General features: G+C 44.2%; 1 long non-coding RNA gene across 1 annotated transcript in view; it reads right to left on the bottom strand.

Moving 5' to 3' along the window:
* Positions 1-4043, bottom strand: part of LOC134168373 (uncharacterized) — a 48836-nt gene extending 44793 nt beyond the window's left edge. Inside the window, exon 1 of the long non-coding RNA XR_009966523.1 lies at positions 3022-4043. This is a non-coding gene — a long non-coding RNA (uncharacterized LOC134168373). The remainder of the gene's footprint in view (positions 1-3021) is intronic.
* Positions 4044-22341: the final 18298 nt, after the last annotated feature.

The following is a 22341-nucleotide window of genomic DNA, read 5'->3' as shown; positions in this document are numbered from 1 at the left end:
GACTGAGGCTCAAACCCAGTATCTCATTAAGCATAAACTTAAAGTGCATGAGCTGTGCTGCTGATTTACAACTCCCTTTACAGCCCTGCTGGGTGGCTTTAACAAAGGAACTACATATCAGCTTAAAGGGTGCACATGTTTAAGCACTTTGTTGGATTGGAGCAGAAGGGGCTTGGTTAGACCTCTGAGGAAATGTGACAAAAGTCTTTGAGCCCTTGGCCACTGAAAGGTTCATATTAGCTGCATCAAAATCAGCAGGCAGTCATATTTCCATAAGGCTTGATTGCTGCATTCTTATGAGCAGAACAGAGGTCTGCAAAGGCTTAAACTAGGCAGCATCATATAACTAAAAGGGAGGAAGGCAGTGGAATTAAGCCTTTTGGGTGTATTTTTTTCAAGGTGAAAATTGGAAGACAGTCAGATGGTCTTTTAAGGGGAGTTCATATTGCTGGGGCTTTGGGATGGATAGGTTTGAATAAAGCACCGGAGAATGCCTATAAAGCACAGCTTTATGTCTTTACATTGGAAGGCTGGGAGTCCTTCCCTATTCCAAGAATTCCTGATTATACGGAGTTGCCACAAAAACTCCACAATTCAAGGTGGGAGGCATAGCTCCTTTCTGAGCTCTGAAATCATCTCTGCGACTGTTCATAAAAGAGTTCTTGTGAGCCTGAATTCCTGATGCTGATTTTCAAACCAAGAAAAATTAATCTTTAAAGAATAGGGCTGTGAAATGCTGAACTGGGATCACAGATACGGTGGGAATATTTCTTCTGTGTAACCATTTATTGTGCTTATAACTGAGAATTATCTGAAGTAGAGAGCAGTTCATTCTCCAAGAATGGCATTTTGGGTGAGTTAGTACTTTATTATTTTTGAAAGTCAAGAGAAGGTGAATACCCAGCTCCTTAGACTTTTTTAATCATTGCAACAGACTGAGATTGTTGCTCTTTTTTTTATTTTTTTTTTTTTTAATTTTGGTCAGGAATAGTAGAAAACTCTCTCTGGAAAAAATCAACACTTCAGTGTTTCAGTTAAATAATGATTCTAGACTTATAATGCAGTAAGTATCACATGATTTTATAATTAGTATTGGTAAATTAGTGTGTAAAAAGAATATGTATTATTTAATTTTATCTTTCAGAAATTTAATAGTGAAAACAGAAGTGTTGACTTTGGCAGGGATTTAGTCTTGGAGAGTTAGTGGGCACTCTTCTGGTCAATACTCACAAGAATTTAATAAAACCCCTGTATAGATTATAAAAAAAACAACAAGGACCAGGGGATGATGATTAGGATAGAGCTTCCCTTTACAAATCTTGATTGAACAAATACTTGAAAGCTATGTTTGTCACCACAGGATGGAAGTCAAGATATGGAGTTAAATTATTGACATAAGTGAATATATACAGATCCTTCTTTTCCTTCTTTCTCATTGACCTTTATAGTTCAGTTTTATACTGCACTGTTTCATTAACTCCCTAGTGCTTTTCCTTTCCTGATAAGATGCATCTATAAGCTAGTTCAAGATTGCAACCCATTGCTCTCCTCATACAGTTACTTAGTTTTAACATTCAGCATTTAGTCCCCTTCAGATGCTGAGTAGCTGCAGCACTTGTTCAAATTTTTATGTGTAGTACAGTACAAAAGCTACCAAAAGAGGGCAATATATGAGCCAACAATAAGAAATGTATCCTGACAAGTTTACAGTTGTGCATTTGTGACACCCTCCCCCCTTTCTTTTTGATAGAACAAGAAATGTTAGCAGAGCTGGTCAGGAAACAGAATCTCCATTCTATGGGAAACATCAATATTTGGGAAAAAAGTGAAGGCGCTGAAGTTTCATGGATTAAAAATTCAGAAAAAATACATTTGACATAATGGAAGTGTTTCATAAGTGTCAAATCATTCTCACAGCAGAAAGCCAAAAGTCATAGTGACAATAAAATATCTAATTTAGTAGGCAAAATACTAAATACATGAATGTTATAAAGTTCAAAACAAAATTAAATGAAACAATGAACAACTTCAATGTTTTTACTTTATGGAAAACAATACTCTAAATATTATTGAATGTAAATATTGTTTTAATTTTTCTCCACTTAAAATGTTGTCAAGATATGTATACTTGCAAAAGAGCAAGCCTATTAAGACCAGGTTGTATTTCCTGAAAGAATATGTTTCCTCTGTACATTGTTTAATTACATTTTCTCTTGGTGAAATGCCTGAGAGAATTTCAAGATACTCTTAATCATCCTGCAAAAGACTAAGGTAACCACACCCCAGGACTGTCCCTGAAGGTGTGTTTGTGAAGCTAGACAAGGTGCTGTCTCATAAACCGTGTGAACTCAAGCACTAGTATACCCTGCACAACACCAAATGTGCACCCACTGGCAAACAGTTTATTATAAACAAAAGTTTTCTCAAAGTATTCAATATTACCCCAAGGAGTTAGTCTTGTACACATGACAGCATGGCAATGGATACAGTAAGCAAATATAATCTACCTCTCTTAGGGTGAATATTTGGTTACAAACCTTTGGAGAGCTCTTTAATTCTTTGTATGCTTCCATGGTGAGAATCAGAGGAAAGGCAGTGGAGATGTAAAGAATGGAGGGTGATTTTTTTCTTATCAGCAGTCCAGATAGGCTACCTGCCAGTCAAATTAAAAACCTCACTGGAGGAAATGAATGAATGCCTGTAGGTGTAGAAATATGCTGTTTGTACAGCTGCACCAAGTTCTGCTAATGGGAAATGAGAATCAGCCACGTCTTTGTGGAGATGTGCAAAATTCTGTGGCCATGTCCAGGAGGTTGACTATGGAATTTAGGGTCCTCAGACTTTTTTGCCTTTTTTTTTTTAAATTTTATTTGTCTCATGTCTTTTTTTCGAGACTAACTTCTGCTTTCTGCTTGGTTCTATTATGGCTTAAAATGCTGGAATATCCAGAAAAGAGAGGTGGGAAGATCTACTATCTATCTGTAGAGCAATGAAACATTTGGGAAGTTTGGAAGTACTCACCTATCTCGAAGACAGAATGTTCTACTTGTAGGAGCAATACCTTATCTTCTCTCATTTATCCATGTCCTGCTTTTGCATCTGTATTTCTGTGGATTCCAAAAACAGGAAAGGTTTATTCTTCCTAGCCAGGAACAAGTAGATATTTCTGTCTGTAGAGTTTCTCCATTGCGTGATCTATCATACGATCAACAGCTTCACACAGTTCACCAGTTGAAAGGCTACAGAATCACAGGGTATCAAAGATGTTAAGTATAGGTATGACAGTTATGCATACTATCTGTATGGCTTTATAGAGTGTATCAACTCTAATTACAAAGTTTTCAGAGAGCTTCTGTATTCTGGATATGCAAGAAGATATTTATACTCATCTCCTTGGCCTTCATTTTCTGTACTGACCATCTATTTTTGATTAATGTCGTGATACTCCCTCTCAGGCAACGTTACCTTTTGGAGACAAAAGAGGAACAGTTATGGAATTAATTTTAATGGCACTGGGAGGTGTTGTTCATTACCTGGTTGTGTTTATTTGTAGGAAAAAGGTAAATTGCCTTGCCTACATGTGTCTGACTGCCATTTTATATTGCCACATCAAATAGCAGTCTAGAGACTGGTGTTTATTCCAGAAACAATTGGCCCTTGCACACAGACACACTGATTCTCACAAGTGATTCTATGTATGCCCTTGCTTCTCAACTTCTGCCAAATTCAAGCCTAAATTCTAGGAAGCAACAATAAAACAGTAACAGGAGTCATGTCAGACTTGAAAGCAATCACTTTAGCTCTGTGAACACAAACTGTACTTCTTTTTCTTCTTTAGAAATGATTTTTTAAACATGGCTTGGCTTCTCTGAGCTAGCGTAGCTTTACCCTGTGAGTCAGGTTATGAAAAGGGATCTGTTACCCCCTTCACAGACACGGTATGTGAGCCTAGTTACATCACATTTCAAGGCAGATGGATCTCCAAAGGGAACTGCATCATCCAATCATGTGCTTTCTGCTTGTTGCTATTGATTCTTGTGGTTTGTCTGTTTCTGATTTTATTTCTCTGTGTAGTTTAAGGGCAAGTCTGTGGTTTGCCCCATGTGCCCAAGTGAGGGAGAAAGGGTGCAGAAGACTGCCTGAAAATAAATAAATCAGAAACAGATAGACTAATTACAAGGACAAATGCCAAGGGATGGAGAACACACAGCATCCTCATGATCAGATACGCCTAGCCTGTTGAAGGAGAGATGGATGTCTCACTATGTGACATAATTCTGTACCACATCAGAGAGGAGTGCCAGAACATCCTCTTCCTTGCCTGGTTGAGCAAACCCTTCTTGTGTGGTTTGCCCACATTGCGTGTCCCAGCATGGAGAGGAACAGCTTCCCTGAGGTAGGGGTGGGGAGGAGCAAGGCTGGGAAATTAGAGGTTGTTCCTGCCTCTCCAGTGCCTGTCCTGACAGCCAGCAGGGCTAAACTGGAATGAGAAGGGATGTAATCTACTCCTGGTTGTTTTACGCTCAAAGAACATTACTTCCTTCCGTGGAATGAGGCTAGTCATGGATGCCACCATGACTCAGGGTCTCCTGGAGTAGCACAGCTCTGTGCCATGACCTAGGGGGTGAATTAGGAAGGCTTTTGATGTCATTCTCTAAGCACTGCACCAAAGGAGACAAAGACTTCTTAATGTAATGTCAGCCTATCTCTTAAACATAGCCATGAAACTAAGTCCAACTTGCCAGCAGCTGGTAAGGCAGTAGTTTCCCTACACCGCTCTGGCACTTAGCATAAGAAATGTCATCATGTGGGTGGATTAGGCAGAACCTGTCAAAGTTGTGTGCATGTTCTTTGGTTGTGCTTCCTACCCTGGCCTAATAATGCCAAGGAGATGGGGAGTGGCATGTGTCACACTTTCTGGCATGTGTCATGTAACCCAGTGAAGCAGAGCTACAAGACTTTTCTGCTTTAGTAGGTTGCAGGCAGAAGTGACATGCTGTAGCAGCTAGAAGTCTTAATTCTGTATGTATTCACACTGCTAGTGCCTTCATCATGTTTTCTGCTTCCCCGGGTCTCTCTGTCAGAGCCAGATGTACGTTTTGAGGAAAGGGTAAGGAAATGTATCCAGACAGATAGGGAAGCAAGGGTAGACAGAGACGTTTACATAACATGTCACCTACAGTCCCCAGAAAGCTTTAAAAGTTCAATGGCATGATCTCCCTAAGAACCACTGAATTTGGCACAGATGTCCAGGGGGAAATATTCAGTGGCTGTTTTGCAGTGTGCAGAAATGTTCCATAGCAGTTCAGCAGAGGTTACAAAGAATACCCGTACCTGATAAGAAGAGACATAAGATTTTAAAGCAAGACAACTGCAGACTGATGAAATTTAGGGCATAGTCACTGTCACTCCCCAAGCTGGTGTGAGGGGAGTTGATATTAGTATTGGGGTTAGAGAATTTCCCAAGGTCCAGCACAATCTCAAGGTAAATCATCCTCAGGGAAAAAGGAAAGAGCAGTGTATTCAGTCTCACAGCAAAGCCTGGTTTTGCACAGCTCCCTGCTTAAATTCTGCGCTGAGGAGATGCACTGTAATCCCTCAGATGAGGCAATATGCCAGGTGAGTTCATCACAAATCACCACCAGAGTAACAGAAGATGGTACAATCATGTCTGCCCAGTATGACTGGAATGCCATCTCCTGTCACTGCCAGTATGTTGCAGGCTGTATCTGGTTGTCCGGAAAAGACCTATTGGCTACCACAAAACAGACAGGTCATAGGTCTGATGTGACATAGCAGACAGCACTGAACTCACCAGCAAGAGTTACTGTACTGTTTTCCTTGTAGCTTATAATACTACTAATAAATAAATAAAAAAAAAGATAATAATAATAATAATAATAAAAAATGATAGGACCAGCTTCTTCTGCAAGGACCTACAGGTGAATGACAGCTGCTACCTCGATGTAGCATCTGTAGCACCTCAGGTCAAGAACTGCCATCCCCAGGTGCCATGGTCTGATTCTGCATGAAACTGAAAAGCAGTAATTGCATAAGTACATATACTGAGTGGTAAAAATACAGCTTGCTGGTCATGAAAGCAGCCTTTGTGGACAAGGGAACTGCACAGTAGCCTCATGGGATGGGGATGCCTCCTCCCTTCACTTGCTGGTTTTGATCCAGAGCATGGGATTGTAGTAAGGGGGTAACATAAACTGGCCAGTAGCTATACCTCCTAGAAATACAAATCATCACTCCTGATGTGGGTGCTGCCCCTGTGTCAGACGTAGCTGGTTAGCTAGTCAGCTGATGTTGTGTATGTGGGGCTGAGGAGCGGGACTGGAGCTTGAGTGACTGCACTGGGATGCTCTGAAATTCCAATTCTGCCGCGAAGGAGGAAGAGGCAAAGGATAAAGCTGAGATGGGAGATGACTCTGCCACTTAATTTGTGCTTAACATTTGTGTGAAGTTGAGACAACCTGCATCAACATGGTGCCTGACATGGAACTTGTATTGTCCCATGATCACCATGACCCTGCTCAGATAGCCAGATAATGTCACATCTCCAATTGCATAACAACACGACACTGTCTTGATCCCTTGCCTGCAATCATTATTGAGCTGACTGTTTGTGCACTGAAGAGGGAATTCAAATATTGTTGATCAGTGGAAATGTTAGCTACGTGTCCTTTGTTGGGAGTAAAGCAACCTGATTCCTCCTACATCCACATATTGAAAATAGAAAATAATTGGAGAGAAAAAAATATGTGTCAGCAGGGATAAAGGCAGAGCTTTCATCTGCGTATGAGTACATGATGTGCAGGGTACACAACAATGTTTAGGTAGGTACCAGTGTTTTGTAATTCAAGGATCACATAACTTTAAACAAGCAACAACAACAAAAAATCCACTGCTGCCATGCTATTTTTCATTTACAGACAAATAAAAATTAAGCTAACCCCTCCATGTTCATTTATTACTTTTATTCTCCCTCACTTTGTTTGTTTGCCTGCTTTCTTGTATGGCAATGCGTATGTTGTTTGGTTGCTTGTTTGGTTTTATTTGAAATAATTTTGCATGTAATTTTCTGAACTCTTACAAAGCAGATGAACTAGTAAATGTGTATATTTATGAACCTTTGTCCATGTACAAAGATTGATGCATAGCTAATAAAATGCATAGCTCTGCAATCCTTTCACGCTTAAGATTCCCAAGCAGAAGTTGTGAGTATTCATATAAAATAGAACTGATCCAAAATGTACATATTTAGCTTAGATAATAGCAGCCCCCAGATATGTGCCTCTTTCTGTACTTGGAAATCTGTCAGTTGAACAAAGAGCAGGATATAGTGTGAATCAAGCTGTCCTAAAAGCTTTATGTGATAGACACACTTTATGGAGTTAGTTCCATTTCTCTCACATTTCAAAAGCAGACTCAGCCTCTAATTATCATGAGGACAGACTTCACAAAATCATTTTTTGTAGTCAAGGATTGCAATGTGTTTTAAAAGAATATATGTCAAAAAGAAAACTTTGTCCCAAGGCTTATGGTTCAGCTGTTCAAAGGTTCTTCCTTTTTCTTCCATCTGAAAAATTATTCCTGAAAAGCCATTCTCCTTTTTTTTTTTTTTCTGCTATTTTTCAGGGAGGAAAAAAAAAAAAAAAAGAGCTGTAAAGCTCATGCTGTTCTGAACTCCTTCTCTGCCCTTTCCCCAATGAGTTCACCAAACAAAATTCCAACAGAAACAAATGTTATTATGAGATTAGTAGAATGAATGCCAGAGTTCAGATACTAAACTTTTTTTAAAAAAACAGTGGGCTTAATGACGTGAAGGAAGTTGTAGTTTAAACATCAAGGTCAATTATTTCGTTAAATATTATTTAAAAGTTACTTGTCTTGAAACAAAACCAGAACTATCCATTTCCCAAAAATGCAAACAGATTATTCTGCTCCTGTTTGTCAGCTTCACTAGATAACTTCTATTTGATCTTCAAATAAAAACAGTTTCTGTTTCAGATTTACACAACAGGCTGTCTCTAAAAAGAAAAAGATCTTGAGGCTGGACTGCTGTTTACTTTCCCTTCTAATCCTGTGAGAAGATTTGCATAAGAAAAGCAAAGAGATTTAAGTCTAGATTTTTCACTCTACATCGAAAGCATGAAGATAAGCCAGTCCTCATCCATCTATTCAGAAAGAAAACAACTGCTTTTTTAAATCAGGTGAGCAGGAAATCTTTCAGTAAGTTCAGCAAGGTTCATGTAAAAGTAACAGGGACTAATTCTCAAAACTAACTGGAGCTTAGTTAAATAATTATAATAGTCAAACACTGAGAGTCTAAAACTCAAAACCTCCAGTTCCAGGTTTGTTTCCTCATACTGTGTACTTAGCTTTAAAACAACATCCAGAACTGGTATTTCCTGGATCTTGCAAAGCAGCCCCTTGTATTTGTAGGTAGCCTTCTCACAGTTTCTAACAGCATCGATCTCATTTGGGACCTCAGTGAGCAGAGCAGTGCTGGGAGGTGATGTGAGCGCCGGCTGTCACTGCTGAGAGAGTGCCTCCAGCTCCAAGTGTGACCCCAGGAGCAAACCAGTTAACTCTGCTGTAGAGTGGCAATATGGACTTGTACCTACAAGACTGCTATGAAGCAGAAAAGTTTAATGTGTGCAACGTACCTGGAGATTCTTTTCGTGTATAGAAAGGCAAATTATTATTTTATAGGAAGAGGATCGGAAAGGATGTTTTGGATCATGGGGTCAAGTCCCTTGCTGTGGGTGGTAACCACATCTCAGAAGCTGGTTCACAAACCAGTCAAATTCCATCTTCCAGCTGCTTTGATTCCTTTCTGCCTGCAGAAGGCCTTTCCGTGTCCTCACCACTCTGGTGAGATGAAGGTGCTTTTCCATTTCCAGCTTGAATCCCCTTCTGGACAGTTTGTACCAATTCTTTCTGTAATAATTATTTTATTTGGGAGGAGGGAAGGGAAGCTGTCTCATAATTTTAAGATTAATCTGAGTTTTCCTCTGAGCCCCAGACACCTGGTGGAAGGACGCCAGCAATGCTGTAGTCTGGTTCGATGTACCAATAAAAATAAAATTAAATTAAAAAAAAAAAAAAGTAAGAAAAGCGCCATTCTTAGAAAGCCTCCAGCGTTCCAGCTAGAGCACAAACAGCTGCTTATTTGGGACTCTCCTCTGGTAAATCAACAACCCCAGGCGAAGGGGCCGCAGTTCTCGGGGTCTCATACAAACCCAGACCCCCGCGGGGGGGAGAGGGATAGACATGGGTGGAGGGGGCGGGGAGGAAAGGAAGTGGGAGAGGGAGCCATCCTCAAACCTCGGCTGAGACCTCGCCCGAGGGGTTCGACGCTCAGCTGGGGCGAACCAGAGAGAAGACACCACCTTCCGCGACGCCGGTCGCTGCTCGGCTGGCTGGGCTGTGTCCCGCGCTCCCAGCCCCGTCGAGGGGACTCTGCCCCCTCCCTGCCCCCCCTCGGGGGATCTCTGTCCCCTCCCTGCCCCCCTCGAGGGTCTCTGCCCATTCCCTGCCCGCCCCGGGGGGGTCTCAGCCCCCTGCCCTGGGCTTCCGCTGCCAGGCTGCAGCAGGGCTCAGCGGGAGGGCAGATCTCCGTTTTGTCCCTTGGCTTGGGTTTCCCCCTGTCCAGAGAACAGGCGCCTTTGCTGGAACTGCGCTCCCCAGGGCTGGGGGTCATTTTTCGTTTGTTTGGTTTTGACCTTGTTCTCCGCTGTCTCCCGCGGGCCTTCCTGTTCCCGCACCGGCGGCCCCGAGGGCGGGCGGGCAGCGGGCTGCCGCCTGTCCCCGGCCGAGCACCGGGCACGAAGAAGCCCCGCACCCTGCGGGGTTGAAATACTGGCGAGATGGAGAGATTCTGGGGCACTTCGCCCTCTCCGGGCTGGGGTTCAGAGGCAGTCGGTCCGTGTCCCTCGGTGGCTTGTGCCCCCACCTTTCCCACGGGTGAAGGCGGTGCGTGTCCCCCGCGCAAACGCGGCGCGGCAGCATCTCTCTGCCTCCCCGAGGGGCACGGGCTGCAGCGGAGGGGCGCGGGCTGGAGCCCGTGGGCCACCGGGAAATGCCACCTCCAGCCTTGGACAGAAGAGCTTCCAGTCCGTGGGTACACTCGGCTAGACGAGGGAGCAAACAGCTCTCCCACACCCAACCTCCCAAAGAGCTCTCCCTCCTCCAACCCTCAAGTCCAGTCAGGATGAAGCAACAACCACCAAACGCCCTCGAAAAGCCCCGGCAGAAGCTCGGCACCGCCAAAGAAAACTGAAAATCAAAAAGCGAGCGAGCCACAGCATCACCAACGAGCACTCCCGAACCGGCGGGGCAAGCTGCGCCGTACTGCGCTGTACTGCACTGCTCCGCCCGGGAGCAGCGCTGCCAGCCCGCGACCGGCCACAGGGCCCCGGCTCCTGGAGACCACTCTCGCCCTCCACGTGGTTCCTAATTCCTACGAATTCAGTCAAATTGCTCAAGTGATAGAAGGGGCGAGATGGGGTTTAACCCTAGCCCAATTACAGGGAAACCAAAGAAAACAGATGCAGGTGGAGGGGAGAGAGCTCCCTCTCTCCCATGAGCGCTGCCGCAAAACGTGCGGGCAGCAACGGGAGAAACTCTCCCGAGGGTTGCCGGCGCGGAGAGAGGAGCAGAAGAAACGGGCTAGTGCCGGGGACTGGGGTGGCAGGGGTCCGACACGGCGCGCAGAGCTGCCCGCCGCCGGTTGTGGGCGGCAGCCGCCTCGGCGCGCACCCTGCGTCCGCGAGCAGCGCTGCCGAGACCTGCGCGGCTTTGACACGGGCGGTCGCCCCTCGACAGCTCGTATCGAGCAAGAGCCTTTCCGGGAAGAGGGCTCTAAGAGCTCAGCAGCGGGAGTGGGGGGCCGGGGAGAGTGAAGTGAAAGGCTGAAGCAACAGTGCGATTTTGGGACCAGGATCAAATCCTAACGTGTTACATAAAAGCCACGGGCGGTTCTTATCAGCAAGCCCGGCCTGAAGACGAACAATCCCCAGGAGCGGCTCCAAAACAACCCTGTTAAAGGAACAATTGTGAAATGCCAACTTCCCACAAGAGTATGGACAGCAGGAGCCAGGCATGTCCTATCTGTAAACCAGGCTTCTGACAACCAACAGAGGGGAGGGGAGGGGGGTTATTCTCTTGACAAGATTTATCAAGAAACATTTAACTGGGCTTTAATCACATTAGCAAGAGCCCAATTAGGGTTGAGAGCGAAGCGAGGCGGTCGGCGGGCTGGGGAGAGAAGGGGGAGGAGCAAGCGATGGAGTCACTCGAGGATAAAGTCCTTTCATCAGGCTGCGCTCCCGGCAAGCAGAGGAGTGAGAATAATCAGTACCCTTCACTGGGGGGACGGGGGAGGGAGCGGGCGGGGAATGTGTGTAAAGGATCATTAAGGCCAAGCAGAAGGGGGTTTTTGTTGTTGTTTTTAATTATTACGGCTATTAAGGTGCTGTCTCTGGGAGATCTCGGGCGCTGTTCTCAGGGACCTCCTGCACCGCGACGACACATCTGCGTGTGCAGATCAGACTCTCTCGCCAGGGGCAGAGAGGACCTCCCCCTCCCTCGGAGAATTTCCTTAAAAGCCCTTTCCCAGGTCGCCTCTCCCTCATGCGGAGTGCTTTCCTGGCGGCAGTCCGCCTCCTAGCGCGGCTCCTCGAGGGGAGGAGGTGCGGGGCGCGGGTGCACCGCAGACCCCGGCAATCGGCAGCCCGGTAGCCAACGCTCGCCGAAAGCCCCGGGAAAAGCGCGGCACCGGGGCCGCCCGGGACACGGCTAGAGGGGTGAAAGTGTCTTGCCGGGGTTCCAACTTTACACGTTTTCGCGTGGGCAACCTGCCTCGTCCTTAGAGACTCGCCGGCTCCAGCTGTCGGGGAAGGGGGGGGGGGGGGGGGACAGACTGCAAAGAATAACTAGAGATGACAGGTGGGAGCAAAAGAAAGCTCTGGCTACGAGCCCCCACCGGGTTACGCCACCTCGGGGAGCGGAGGCGGCCATGACCCTGCCTGCGGCTTTCGAGACATCGTTGGCAGCTGCTAGCAGCTGCCCCGGTTTCCTGCCGTTGCCCGCGGCCGGGAGCGGGGAGATAAGGTTGGGCAACCATACACCTTTCACCCAAGAGGAGCCGGATCTCTGCACCGCGGGGCAGGGGATGCTGTTTTATTGTTTTAACAGGACAGGGCCAAAGGCGTTTGCCATTCGCACCGATGAGCATCCCCGCTGTCGGGGGCGATTCCCACCTCCGCCCGGCTAGGGAGGGCTCTCCACGCTCCCCCCTCCCCTCTCCCCGGGTCGGTGGTCCCGGTCGCGCCGACCCCCAGCAAACCGCCGCAGCCTCCGCCTCAGGGACGAGCGGCCCTTAGAGGGCAGCTCTTCCCCCTCCCCGTGCCCTTCTAGTGACCGTGCCCCCGCCGCACCTTCCCTGTCCCATCTTACCTTTCCGGCCCGGCCGCCGAGGGGCTCGCCCCCCCCTCTCCCGCCCCCCGCCCCGTCTCCGCCATCCCCGCCGAAGGGGTGTCGCACGCTGCCGCGCCGGCAGAGCCGCGGCTCTCGCCTTGCGCGCGCTCGGCTGGCGCTGGCAGCCCCACGGGTTCATCCGAGGACAGCGGCGGCTCTGCGCCGCGGCTCGTCTAGCTGCCAACGCCGCTGCGAGGCTGACGCTGCCGCGGCCGGGGGTGACTCACGGAGGCCCGCAGCAGCCGCCAGTTAGCGGATCCACCAGCTAAGCGGGGAGCGGGCACATTGCTGCCGTTCTCGGCCCCTTCCCCGGGCACCGCCGCCCCCCCCTCACACAACCCCCTCCTTGCTACCCCTCTGCTTCTGCAGCGTGGAATAAACGCCCGGTTTTCCGGCACATATTCACCCTTCCGACACCGAAAGGGATCCCAACCCTCTCCCCCTCCCTCCTTGTCGGCCCGGCACCCCCGTCGGAGGCAGGGCCGGGGTCCGGCCCTGCTGCCGGCAGCGCTCCCGGCGGCACCCGCCCCCAACGTAAGTGACCAACGGGCCCGGGAGGGGGTGGCTGTCCCTCGCATCCTCCGCCCCAGCATGCTGCCGGAGGGGCTGCGTCCGGGCGCCAAGGGTGAAACCCTAAGGCTGGTCTGGGCAAGCGACCTAGGGCCGGGGCCGGTGCTCACTTCTGGCCGGGGTCCTGAGCTCGGCCCAGCGGGGCTCAGGCGCCCCCCCCGGCCATGTTCATCAGGGAGTGCCGCCTGCACTCTGCCGGGTGAAGGCAAGCACAGCCCAGAGCAGCTGGATGGCGGGGTGGGGAGGGAAAGGGGGGCTAAGACCTGGAAAGGGACCCGGAGTTAAAGTGGCAGAGAGCATTGATGTAATGCGCCACGGACGGTCTGCCCTGTTTAGCAAGCAAACTGCAGGGTTTTTGCTGCATGTGGTTCCCACGGAGTCCTGGTGGCATGTCCCAGCTAGAATGTATTGCAGATGTCTTCATGGTGAGCATGCAACAGGTCTCCTGCGTATGCTCGTGGGTCCCAGGTGGAGCCTTTTCGTATCCTTTATGTTGTGTAGTTCAGCACCAGCAGTGCTTTTGAGAAGCATGGTTTTTGCATGACATCCTGGTTCTGAAACAGGTTTTTGAAGTGAAGCTCTAGCAAAATACATCTTCCAGGCCACCCTATAGGTTGGATGAACAGTTTTAAAGCAGTGTCTTATTAAAATTAAGAGTTGATTAAAAGCTCATTTATTAAGAAACTTAAGTCACAAAGGTAGTGGGAATGAGTCCTATGTTCTTTGGATACATGCTCAAGTTTTGGAAGTAGGAAGAAGGCATGCCTGGGCCTCTACTTAAAAATACTTCAAAACTACTTGTCATAAATATGCTCAAATGATAAGATGTGGACTTATGGACAGGGATTATGTTGTCAGTGCTTCAACCTTAAGTCAGTTTTTAAGTCCAAATTTCAGTCCTTTGGGAAAAGAGAGTAGGAGGAGGAAGAGACTATTATAACAGAAATGCTGACATTGCTAACCGTGGCGGTGTGAATTCACTATTATAAGACCTCAGCTAGCAGCTTAATTCCAAAAGGGTGATGTTATCCAGTAATAATGCAATCAGTTTGTTGGCTGTAACATAGGAAACTGGGAATTGGTCTATTTTATTGCTGTTTTTGGCCAAAATTTTAAGAAAAAAAAATAACCTGTAAGATGCCAGAATCAAGGCAGAAGAGCTACCTTTTCTACTTAAAATAATAAAACAGAGTTCTTTGTGAACATTTTTCACTTCAGTGCAGTTTTACAAAAGCATATTTAAAAGGATGGCCAGTGAGAATGCAAGCTTTCAAGCTAGGGATGGGAGGATGGAAAGGACCAAGGGTGGAACGTTGTTAAATGCTTTCAGAGAGGTCCTGAAAGCACCGTGTTCACTTTACAAAATAGAAGTTTTCTCCTGGGTAATGGCTAAATGAGTTTGCATTGATTTGCAGCTGCAAATTTAAAGAAAACAGAAGGAAAGAAAAGAAATTAAAAATAAAAATGCCCTGTTAGTAATTTAGAATTATGCTGCAGCAATTAAGAAAATTGCATCAGATATATCAAAAATCGGAACTGACCTCTTAGGGTTTGAGTTTAGGTATTCAGTATTCTCCAGTCCTTGCATCTTTCTTCTCAGAATTATTTTTAAGGAGTAAACATTCTGACTAGGCAGCATGCTCTCAGAAGTAACAGCTTAAGTGGATTAACTTGTAAGGTGTATGTATCAGTGAAGCCTTTTTGGTGAAATCTTCCATAGAAATTTAGTCAGCGATGTTAGTGAGGCCAGAATTTCACCTGCTGTGAAGGTAGCACTGTTGCAGAAAAATACAAGACCATATTATCCCTCTAGTTCAGGTTTAGATTTTGCTGTTTCTCATGGTGGTGGTTTGTATGTTTACCCTGATCCAGAATACAGTGAGATTAGTGGGACTCTTTGGTTTGGGGTAATGAATTCTTTGAAGGATAAAGTCTTAAGTTATGTGAAAGTTAAGATATGTGAAAGTACTTAAAGACAATTGAAGTTATGCCTATAGCCAAATCATAACTGTCCGTTTTAACAGAGCGCCTTGTAAATAACAGAGCACTACAAGAATACATGGGTGTGACTGAGTCAGCCTGTTCTGGAAATCCTATGACATGCAGCTGCAGAAACTACACAAATTCTTGAAAAATTGTCAACAAAACCTGAAAGGACCCTAAGGGTTTTTATTCAAATTCGTTGAAATTTCTTGAAAATCACGTTTCCTGAGTTATATACAAGCTCTGTTCTGCTTGTAAATATATCACTTGAAAAGTAGGCTAAAACTACTACACTGCCTACCTTGTTCATCTGATCTTCAGAAGTCAACATTACCCTCTTTTTTAGACTTGCAACTTAACAAAGCATTATTGTAAGTATTACATCCATTTCTGAATGTGTGTACCCTGGACTGTGGAAAATCAAGGGCTGGCATTCACCATCAGGCTTACATCCAAAAACATATGAGTTAATTTGCACTGTATGACCGCTGGCACTACAGAGGCACAAACTGGAAAAGGTATTTTGAGAAGATGTGGCTTTTTCCAGAGCTGCCCTTAAACACTTGCTTTAAGCTAAAAAACAGATGTGATATAATGATAGTTGCTTTGTTTTTATTGTGGAAGATAATACCAGCTTGTGATTACTGACTGGATGTGAAACAAAACTTTCTGGCTGTATGGACTGAATATAGCACATCGGCAGTTGTAAAGGATGCTAGTTGAATCACCACATGAGTTCTGTAAAAAGATTCAAACAATAATTAATCACTGTTTCTCACAAATACAAAAATGAGAGGGCACTGAAAAATTAACTGAGGAAGTTAATGTATGAATGCAGAGAATGGTAGTCTGGATGCTGGCTGCCACACAGGAAATCCCCAGACCACTAATTGATGGAAATCTTAAAATATTCTCAGGTTAGGGAATGCTCCGAACAATGTGTTTTCACATTTTTTTCGTAAGTGCTCACTTCTGGCCACCACAGAGAGATTACATTAGCCCAGTATAGACATTTTTGCTTCCTTGGTGCATTGTTCCTGAAGTCCTACCTCCTTTATCATTAATCATGGTTACTTAACTTTTTAATGTCAGCTTTATTATTGAGACATCAAGTGATTGTGCAGAGGTGTCCCCTTGTGTATATAGGGGCAAAAGAAGCAAGTTAAAGGGGAAAAGGGAAAAGAGAGGGTGTTTGGAGAGCAGAGAAGGAAGACAGGAAATGGGAGGCTTGCAGAAGAGTGACAGATGATGGGATAGGACAGGAAGAGACTAGACCACTGACTATGCAGAAAGCAGTGTTCAGAGATGGTAGTTTGATTGAATTACTCCTTACTTAACATGCCCTGCATTTCTCAGTGGGAATGCAACTTGCAATCTATATGCAACAATGAAAAATTGAAAAAGGAAGGAAAGAATGAAAAAGCAAGAGGCAATTCCAACATTTGTTTTTTTTTCTATTTCTGAAGTCTGCCTACCCCATGCATTGGGTAGGGTACACTTAGAGAGAATCTTGGACAAAACTAAGCTGGAACAAAGTTGGAAAGAAACTCCAGTAAGTTTAAAGAAAATTAAAAAAAAATCTGACCTCCCTCCTCCTCCCCAGAAGGTACTTAATATCCAGCAAAATCATCTACCCTTAGGCAAATGCCTGACAAAAACATGGTATGTGTATCTACTCTGAAACCAGAGTTCAGGGTATATATATATATATATATATATATATATATATATATATATATCTGTAACTGCAACTCATACTTTATCTTCCTGATAATATGTTGATGTAGAATTTTCACAGTCATCTTTTTCTGCTTTCTTTTTCACTCATTTATTCTTCTTGTCTTTTGGGACAGAAAATCCTGCATGCATTGTGGCCCAGGTTATACTGGATGTCTTATGCAGGACAGTGTCTTATTCCATGCATCACTTACTCATGGTGTAAAAGCAGAGTGAGTAATGGGTACTGGAATTTAGCTCTGTGTTGCATTTTGCATCTGGGGTTTCTGTAATAGGTTCATAAAGTTCACAGGCTGCCACTAGTAATTTTTCTATTTTCCTACCTCCCATTCCTGCTTTGCTTTTTATTTTTTTTGTTCTATTTCTCCAGAGATTTTCCTGTGGTCCTGGAGGATTTTATGACTTTGCAGAATGATACAGAATTATATAAAAATGCGCCAAGCACTGTATAAACGCATAAAGTCTATTTGTGATGCAAAGAGAGAAAGACCAGGATTTGGCTAGGCATGATCCCTTATGATTCTAGGAGTGTGTGTCAGCATTGCACCTTTACCAGCAGCAAGGTTTTACAGTACCTGTAGGTCTTACGGATGCACTATGTGTGTAGGGGAGAAGGAATGCTGGACTGTTCGCATTGCAAGTGGAATGCTTTAGATGGCAAAAACTGCTTTCCACGTACTGATGATGCTCTGAAGTACATGCTGTAGGGCTCCAAGTACAAGGGCAAATTTGAAGTTAAAAAGAAGCTCTCCAGTGCACTAAAATGCTGATGTAGCACTCACAGTGAGAAAGAGTCCTGGTCCAGATATAACTCTTGGGAGTACATGCAGGTCAGACAAAAAGGGTCTCAGAAAGAGGTGCAAACCAACCAAACAAAAATGTCCAAAATCACAAACAACTAATTATCTGATCTGGAAACAGAATGGAGGGGTTGTCTGCAGCTGCATTTTGTTAAAATTTAGGTTGGGCCTATGTCGTAACTTACTGCCAGTCCACACAGTTCATGTCAGACTCCAGGCTGTGGGTTTTCTTACTGATGATTCTGCAGCCTCCCAGGGTTCCTGGTGCCTGGGGAAGAGCACAAAGGTGTGTGTTTGTTCAGGGATCTCTATTCAGTGCAAAGAGGTGGTGACAAAAGTTGCTGTCAATTGTTGCCATAAAGCCAACGGGTAAAGGTTGGGGGTTGCTGTGCTAACAAGTATTCTCTGCTCTGTCCCAGTTCAAAGTCAAGCCATCTAGCTGAAACTAGGGAAAAGTATTAATCTAGTGTTTGGTCTCAAGAGAAGAGAGGGAGGGACATGGAGGAAGGTAAGTATCTGAATCTGTACACAGGAATGGTAAGTCTGTTGGGTCAAGCCTTGAGGTAAGACCCAGAGTGCACATGCAGTACAGATGTGCTGAGTCCAGTCTCATGTCCTATTAACCAGATCAGTCAGTTGTGAAAAGTGGTCTGAGGCTTTCCAGGATAAGTTGTCCATTTAGTTTGCCTTTCTAACCAGTCAATAAAGCTCAAACAATGCTCTTCTAGAAATTCTCTTTGTGTTAACATTGCCTTATTCCTATGTGTCTAACTCTGTATTAGGATATGAATTGTAGGACCTTGTGGATATATGCAGAGTTCAGAATTTTGACACAGGAGCAACTGCATTATTTTCCTATTCATTTTTCTAATCTGTAAACAAGCTTTTGTGCAAGACTCTTGGCACTGAGAGTCTGTTGGAAATCGAGTTGTGGAAGCGCAGGAGTTCATAACCCTTCTCTTGCAGCAGCTGTCAGTGCCATCTGAATACTGAGTGCCTGCCCTGCCGAGGAGTGGTGAGGTCTTCCTTAGCTGCTTGGGCCAGGCCCTAGGAGAAAGCAGCATTGTTGCTGGCTACATGATAAAGGACACAGATAGTGAATACAACATCCTTCTCTTACCTCTGCCAGGAAGAATTAATGAGACACTTTATTATTCAAATACTTTCTAAGGCAGAGCTTCAGGTTCTTTTAACCTGAGAATGGATTTATTAGCATGCATTTATGAATACTTTGCAGCTCGCTAGGTTCCACTTTTGACAGCCATAGAGAGTTTTCAACTGGAAGCCTTTACTTTCTTGTTTATTTAATATGCATGAATCACTGCTGCTGGTTTAATATGTTAACAGTTATTTAAAGAATGGTCTAGTAAATGCTTTTGCTCATGTATGGATTATAAAATATAGTATCTTACAATATATTGCCTGGTCACTCACTTTATGTTAACATTTCATTAACATGCCTTTCCTAAATAGCAAAACAGTTCCTGCAGAGCTTGTTAGCCATGTGAGGACCATGTGGTATAAGCAGTTATAAATACACCAGTAAAAAACATTCCAGATTATAAATGACTATAAATTCAACCCCAGCAGTCGATGAATAGTATCTTTATTAACATATTAACCACTTATCGAAGTGATTTGTTTTGTACTTAGACTTAATTTTATGTTCAGTGTAAATTTTATACTGACTTTCTTTTGCCAGACATATTTATTTCTGAGTCAAAACTCAGTCTCTTCTGCAAAAACGAGGAAAATCAGAGGCATGATAATCAGCCTAAACTCATCCAAAGCACTTTAAAAATAGCCAGCCCACCTACTGCACTGGGAGATTGTATAGTGCAGTGTACAGAAGCACAGTGGGGAGCAGCTAAGGAACTGTGCAATATGTAAGCTTTTCAAAATGTACTTGAGGCAGTGGCTCTCTAACCATAACCAGGTTTTTCCTGCTAGGGCATCTGCCTTTTAGACCCTGGTCCCTTACAGCTTGTTGCCCAGGATGTTTAATTCTGCTTTCCATGAGAAATTGCCCTGCATGGATTTTTGTTTCCAAATCAGTGGCTTATAGTGGAGAGAGCTATGGCAGAAGGTGGCTGCAAAGAGCGAGACAGCGGTGTTCAGTCACTGGTGCAGTGGGTGGTGGTGCACCAGCATTGTCACTTGGGCTGTTACACAGATGGTCTGTGTAAACTTGGGAGTTTTACACAGATAGGTCTGCAAAGGGACGTAGGCACACATATACCCTGTGTGGGCCTTGCTAGGCTCCACAAAACCATATAAACCATGCCCAGCTGTCATCTCACTTTGTAAGGTGTTTGGCTCTGCCAGGGGGTGTGTTACCAACTGCATGCAGGTTCTGGTAGGGGTCACAGGTCAGACCTTTCCTGTCTGGTCTCCTCAGCAGAGCTCTGCATGTAACTGTTGGACTGTTTGGGACTCTGTTCATACAGGGATACTGTTTCTGGATGGGCTTTATGATTATTATGGTACATGTAAGTACATGATGTATACATATGCTAGTTAAACCAAATTGGCCTAATTTACAGAGACCATTTGTATCTTTTTTCCTGCTCATCCCTCCATCAGGCTTGCTTTCTTGTACCATAAACCCCGCTTGTCTGTTCTCACTGTTTTTTATCAGTGTTTTACCTTTAGTTGGTACACATAGTTGGCCAGTTTACCTCATTTCTCAATAAACGGTCTATTGGTGAAAGAGCTTTTGGCATGTGAACAGCATACATTGCAAAAGATGCTGGAGGAGGAATAGTAGTATTCATGTGCGTTACCACATTATGGCTTAGGTCAGATGGTCACACTGTTGTATCGGAATTTTACCCCAAAATAAACTTTGAAGTTGACTAAAGCAAAGGGTATTTTCCTATGATAGACCAAACAGAATGTGCTGTGCAGGGAAATGAGGAAATCCAGTCTCATACTTTTCAGCATCACTAATTTTTAAAGGGTTAACTACCTGCCAGGAGCCACATCTTGATATAATGCATGTTGGCATTTCCTTTGCATATTGCCATTAGGGAATTTGATGAAACACCTTCTGTTTGTTCACACTTGTCTCTCTTAAAATTTGTATATCATCAGTAACTGTTATTTTTTCTGCAACAGCTTCCACTTTCTTCTTCATGCAGACAGAAGTCAAGTCATACTATTGCTTCAGATTATAATTTTCAGATTGATTTAAAAAGCAAATATGTAGACTGTAGCTGCTCCCAACAACAAGGATTGTAACCAGTTTATATGCTGAGCTTTGTTAATTTATCTTCTGTTGAAGTTGGTCACTACAGGAATGGAGGGGTTTGCATGGACCTAGAACAGTATATTAGGCCCTTAATTACAATTACAATTTTGGATGCTTTTTGTGGAGGTAGGAGTGACAATGTGAGTCCAAGTGAACACATGGAGTGGCCTTCCTTGTATCCAAAGGAAAGGAAATTCTTCTTTGCAATGTTTTAAAACCTTTTGGTGCCCTACAGTAGCAAGTGTGTTCAAGGGATGGGGGTTGTTTAGACTCTGCGCTTCAGATTAAGGGTTTTACTTAGCTGAGAGCTGGAGTTCCCTAAATGGTTGGTGGGATTTAAAAAGACCTTAATGTCAATGGGGAGAAAGGAACCTCCTGTAGCTCTTCTGGGACCTGAGACGCCAAACATGTAAGTATGGATTAGCATGTCCACTAACTGCAGGGGAATTTCAAATAAAGCTCTTTCAGAAGTTTTGTCAGAGTTGGGATATTAAGCAGTTTCTGTGTTAGGCTGAGTGCAGAAATATGTTATGTGCTCATACAGTAAACTTCCTCAAGTCAATGCAAAAAATCAGATATAGTTGGTTAATATTATAACATGAAGTATAGTTGAGATTTTTGTAGTAATCAGAATGAAGAAAACCTAAATTTAGAGAAATGCTAATAATTATTCCTGATGCAGTACAGGGAAATAGTTACTGCATTTTTGTTTTTACCAGCCTTTGCTTCCTTCTAGCCAAATCATGTTTAGGAGTGACCTGTTGTAATTTGTGCAGCATGCCTTTTAAGGGTGACAGAGCAAAAGCCTTGCAGGGAGGTTGTTGTGCAATTATTGCTATGTATCTTCCTGTTTATAAGCCTTAATCCTGCTCTGATTTTTTTTGTGTTTTTGTTTAAATCCTTGAAAAGATGTCATTCTCTCACTGAACATGTTTTTCTTCCTAAACACAAGCTGTAAATGCATACACAGATAATATTACGTGATTCTTTGTGTCAGCTGCTTGCAGTTCTCATGTGTTCTATTCTAGGCAAATTTAGAAAATTAGTATCAAACGTCATAAGCTCAGACATAAAAGCTCGTTGGCTGGTCTTTGCCATGGAAATGGCAAGTTTTAACATGTATATGTAAAAGAAAAATCCCAGAGGTGACAGACAAGAAGAATTTTGCAGGGTTGTTATAGACACAGTGACATCTGTTTTTTATTGCAGTTAATGATTCCTAATATTATGTGCCATTTTGTGTTATGTAACCATTTATTATTAATCTGCATCTCCTATTACAAATCAGTTTTCAATGCTTTTTTTCCCCAATCATATCTTGAGATATTATGAGTGTATATTATTTATGCCTACTAAAATAGAACTAAAGTTTTCCTTCTATATTAAGAATTTTTGAAGTACTTGGAGATGGAGTCTGTGTTCTCCACAAAGTAACTGTTGTCCTAATCATTACCAGGAATTGAACCTGGGCTTCCAAAGCTAGAGGATAGCTTGACAATTTGAGCTCAAAAA

The sequence above is a fragment of the Pezoporus occidentalis genome, unplaced genomic scaffold (genome assembly GCF_034315485.1).
Source record: "Pezoporus occidentalis ecotype Australia unplaced genomic scaffold, CSIRO_AGI_Poc_V1 ctg31, whole genome shotgun sequence".
NCBI lineage: Eukaryota > Metazoa > Chordata > Aves > Psittaciformes > Psittacidae > Pezoporus > Pezoporus occidentalis.
The sequence above is the reverse complement of the archived record's forward strand: the minus strand, read 5'-3'. Positions and strand labels throughout refer to the sequence as shown.